Source organism: Priapulus caudatus, unplaced genomic scaffold (genome assembly GCF_000485595.1).
Source record: "Priapulus caudatus unplaced genomic scaffold, Priapulus_caudatus-5.0.1 Scaffold1540, whole genome shotgun sequence".
Taxonomy (NCBI): Eukaryota; Metazoa; Priapulida; class Priapulimorpha; order Priapulimorphida; family Priapulidae; genus Priapulus; species Priapulus caudatus.
The window spans coordinates 15,398-20,998 of record NW_014578601.1 but is presented as its reverse complement, the minus strand read 5'-3'; positions in this window follow the sequence as shown (position 1 = coordinate 20,998).

The window sequence follows — 5,601 nt, the reverse complement described above, 5'->3', positions numbered from 1 at the left end:
AGGATAGGTTTAAAATACACGCGTCGGTGGTTCTGTCGAATGGGAATTCTTGACGATCGATTCCCGCGCTGTCAAACTTTTATTGTGGTGGAATTTAATCGGGGGGAGGTAATTTAAACGGGGCACAACGATTGAAACAGGGGGGATTTTCCCAACGGGCGCGCGTGCGCCCCGTTTCGCCAACGTAGGGAGAACCTGCGTTCTAATCTACCGACTCACTGCTATCGATCGTGCGACGTACGACTTTTGCGTTTACACAGTGGCGATTGTCAGTTGCCAAACTGCCAAGTTCGTACAATTGGCAACTCAAAATCGTCAGGTAAACCCAGCTTATGTATCCCGCGCGAATCGATTCAAAGGATGTTTTGGATCATGAGTTACAAGTGTGATTAGTGATATGTATAATGTAAATATAATTATAGGTACATGTATTAACAGAAATTTGACACACTCATGGAATTATAATACATTACACCTACCACGCATGCACTGCAGACCATACACAAGTACAAACAGTTAACCTGCCCCGAACCCAACACTAACTGTACACCGACTCGGCTATCTTATATATACAAGAACCCCAAATACCGTCTATGGTGTGGTGGCGATTTTACGCACTAATTAGTGGTACGGTAAAAAAACACGCTCCGGACCCCCCTAGTTTTCCCCCCCTCCCCTCCCCCTGTTTCAATTTCATCCTGGGGAGAACCCTGGAACATGTTCTAATTTCCCTAACTCGGAGCAGGCGGGTTAGACGTTTTTTTGCCAAGTGGCCAATCAGACAACAGCAATCAGGGGTGTGTGTCTCCACCCTAGGGGGAGAACACGTTTTTGCTTTAGGCGCCACGCTGGCAGCATGTAATACATGCAAAAATGCGTATCCGCGTCGCCCCGCGCGCGCTACGGGTCAAAAAAGAAAAACGCCAACTTGACTGCATATAATCGGCAGTGTAAACCCAGCACGGTGTATATCAGGAGTTAATGAGATAACCTTTATCTCATAAACTACTGGTGTATATGTAACGCTCGCTGTACGTACGTAGGGCCTACTTGTGTACATTTCAATTTATCAAGCCACGGGAGCGATTTTCTCTCGGGCGATCGCTCCCGTTATTGTTCTTACCAGAGCGATTTTAGAGCTTACCAGAGCGAAATCGCTCGTCGCTCCCGTGTATTTTATTCCCTGATCGGGCGCATATATTACTTATAAGTGCCACCTCCAAACTGGAGGTGGCTTTCCATGATTGAGATAGACACGGCCGCAGACCCCATTACTGGAGCCTGCGTGGTTCAAGGATAGAGATGATGTCCAGATTGAGGCCTATGTCATTTTCGTAAATGTGGGGGTAGCCCCTTTAAAATCGACATCATCTCTATCCGTCTGCGTCCGCTCGGACTACATCAACTGATGCACAGACTCTCCGTATATCAATTGGAATGATGCAAAAAGCCTAACCCTAACCCTAAGTCATAAAGTATACCTTAGCTTTAGGTATCCGAATGTTGTTTAGGGTTGGAGTTAGGGTTTTTGCATCATTCCATTTGATATAACTGTTCCTGTCATAGTTGAACTTAGTCTGTCTATAGCCCGGAATCGCCGGCTTGTCTGAGTATGGTTGACTTGGATGTATCTAGACTGCTAAAGTTAGTCATTTATGAGAAAGTCTGTGCTGAAGTGTGTCGTGATGATACGAGAAATCTGTGCATCCACTTCTAATAGTAATACTATAGTGCCTAAAGTGGATTTGCACCGTCGTTGCATATTGTTTGCTTATTGATGATTAGTGTACTCGAGCAATGGTCTATGGGGAGTCACTGTGTCGCGGTAAACGTTTGATATTAATAACATCACTCACTGGAAAGATTCACTGTCGCCATATTGTTTTGGAAATAGTGCGACTTTAAATTTCCCGCATTTCCGGTTTAACGATTGATTTTGATAACAATGTTACATCCAGCACTTTTCAGATGCACATAATAATAAATTGTGCATAGTGATATTTTTGCTTTTTTGTATAATACTAGTTTAATTTTCTACTTTCTTCAGTTTCTTGATACAACAGTACCGTGTTACTTTTCGTGAGCAGTAATACCGGTTGCACAAAACTGTATGATACAGGCTGGTTGGTTTCCGCCCTTCATACACTTTCCATAGTAGATAGTGTAAGATATGTTCCGTGGTAGATAGTGTTATGTGACGAACTACCGACTGTATCATACAGGTAGTATACGCGTTACAGTGTTATGATCTTATTCCGGGCAGAACTGGATATATTTCGTAAATGGTAAATGGCTACTTAAAATTGCTTTTTTCTTGTCTATATGGCAGATCCTCAAAGACATGATAGATAGGCTTGAATCCCGATTTATCAAAAAGATGTGTATATAGGATATTACAACGTTTTATTGATCTATGGGTGGTATATAATCGTCATAAGCCGCGTTCTACACGGAAGCGAAGACTAGGGTCGAAAACGAACCTGGTTGTCGAACGACGGAGCGTCGTTGAAGGAGGCGTTCACACGAACGCTTGCGAGCTGTGAGCTGAGAAACAAATCAATTGCGTCATAGGAACAATGGAATTAAACAATCAACTCTTACACGTGACTGAGACTTCACTATTTCTGGTTTTATTTCGTGTTGTGACGTACTAATTCAACCGAGTCGCGCAGTATCACACGGCAATGAACCGGATCCCCGAGTCGTTTTCGACGAGTCGTTTTTCGCACCCCACTCCTGTTAATGCGGTCGAAGACTCGGGTGAAACGACCGAGTCGTTTTGTACGAGAAACGTTCGTCGTGAGCTTTCGTCCGGTAGCGTTATTTTTTTCCGTACGCAATGCGCAAGGTTCTCTGATAGGCTGCTTTGATTTGCTTTGACTGTTTTTAACACAACCAACCCCCAAACACCAACAAAAACAGTTCAAATGAGAACAAACGCCATTGTAATATTGTTTTAGTTCATTTATCAAGAGTTATAAGTAAGTTTAAACCAGCAATTACTCACTTTAATTATAGAATTATATCATTATTTACATTCTTTGTGTACTTGTGTTTTTTATCTTAATCTTAAGTTATAGAGATGAGTTTGGGCTTCGTAAGACGTTTCGTAACCATTACTACATCGTAGTAACATTACGAATGAACTGTTGTATGTTATCAATACCCAAGTAGCAAGATCCTATGTATTACAATGGCGTGTCGGTGGACGCCAACGATTTTTTGATTTTTTAATAATTTTTGCTTCTTTCTTTGAAAATTTGAGTATTTCTAAGCAAGAATTATGACTCAGCGGCATTATCAATTCCATACAAAACTATATAAGATTTATGATCTATTACAAGTAATTTCAATTGGGGTTTTTTCCACGTTCAACTATGTCCATTTGGCTTTAATTAGTCCCACAATACATGTATGTACTATTTTTAAACGCGGTGACAGTTATTTGACACCTCTATCTATTGACATACAGATAATTGTCTGCTGTAATGTATTTGTACCTGTTTTTTAAAGATGTACATGAAAGCTTGGTGTGTAATGACTTTATTTAGCTGCGGGCATATGAAATACACTTTAGATGCCAGATGGAATAATACAACTATTTCTATGTGCGGTTTGGTTTGTTTGGTTTATTCACCTTGTTCTATTACATTATTATGGTTGCGATTTCGACTTCAATTTTAGAGAACTGGAAGGCCTTTGTCATGGCGAGATTTTGCTGATATGTATCATGGATTTGAAAAGTATTGATACCCTGTCCTGAATATCGTTTTGACCCTGTTAGGATATGTAATTGGTCTATATTAATTCTTTCAGTTGGATGAATAATTTTGTATGAAAGTATTGCATATAGTTTTGAAAGGCTTAATGTCACATTTATGATTTGTTTCATCTTGAATTAATGAGGGGGTAAAAATATGTCAGCTTAATCGAACATATTGATAGGGTTACATTGTGTTGGGTTTAATTTTTATCTATTCTTTACTCTAGCTCTGAATACTTTAGGCTCCGCGGAGCTATCTTTATCTGCGACCGAGCGAAGGGCTTTATGTCCGTCGATATTGCTATCGTTATGTAGTAAGTGTACGGACGTTTACGAGGCCAACCCTTATAAGTTAAGATGAAATAACACGTTACAATGAATTGTATTATGTGATTTATATTCTTATATTAGATGAGTAAATGTGTGTTTTAACTTACTTTTATAAGTGCTGATAGATGAAAGTAAAACCATATTTTACAATATTGGGTTTGTTCTTCTTTGTTTGAAGGTTTATCGTGTCATAGCATCAAAGCAGCATAAGAGGACTTGCGCATTTTGCTTCGGTACGAAAATAGAGCGTTCCGGGGAGATTATTTTTTCCGTCGCTTGAGCTCACGTCAGCACGTTCGGGGAGCGTATTGGGAATGATTGGTCCAAGCTCACAGCTCCCTAAACTATTCTCGATTATTAAATATGTGTTTAACAGGCTTCTATCGCTAGCCAAGACGTTTCTTTGAGTAGTAATGATCTGCTTTCGATACTTAACGAGACAGATGGCGGCGGGTGGCCGCGATTTCGGATAAGCGCTTGCGAATATTTATGATTGAGGTTTAGATGGCTGAACCTCCTAACCCTACTACCCTACCATAACCTAAACCCCTACCCACCTTTACCATTGGCTTTACTACCTAACCTACCTACCATATTGATTTCCGTACGCATATGCAGAGCGCTGGCGGTCACGGTTATGGAAATATGCGTCGGGAGCGTCATTTTTTGTCCCCAGATGCGCGAAGGGTTCTCATGATTGGTGCTTGGCTTTGCTCTGGACTTGGAACAGGTGTGATATCGTAGGAGGTGACGGCACGTGGCGCCTTAGTGTTAGGATAGTGTTAGGATTGGGTTAGGGTAGGGTTAGGGTTAGGGTTGTGGTTATTTTTTTATTTTAATTGTTTATTTAAGAGGTTAGTGCTGTATTAGGGTAGGGTCTTAGGGTTTGGGTTAGGCTAGGGTTAGGTTTTTTGCATATGTATCTGTTCCCCATAGTTTATTTTTTGTGAATAACTGCCTATATATTAGCGCTGGCGAACTAATATTTAGTGTGAGGGTTAGTAGTGGCGGTGTTGGAGTTGAGTAGTTCCGTCTAGGGCTTGAATGTTTGAACTGTATCGTTCACGTTATCCACGTGACTCCCTGCACGCCGGGGCGCCGCGATTTTTTTTCGTACCGTTGCGCGTCCGCCCCTGGGGCGTATGGGATGCCCTTGCGTAGTCACCAGTCGCTAAACCTATGTACTCGACTACTTAAAGATATTGATATGTGTTTACAAGGGCTTCTACGCGTAGCAAGACCGTTTTTTGGAGTGTTTATGTTGATCGCCTTTATACTTACGGAGGACAAGATGGCGGCGGTCGCGATTTCGAATAACGCCTTGGGATAATAAAATTATGATTGAGGTTTTAGATGAGCTGCTCCTAACTACCCTACCTACCTTAACCCGACCTAACCCTAGCTACCGTACCATGCTTACCCTACTACCCTACCGATTAACCCTATGCGTTCCGATACGCTAGCGAGCGTGACGCGCAACCGGTATGGAAATAATCGCGCGGATGGGA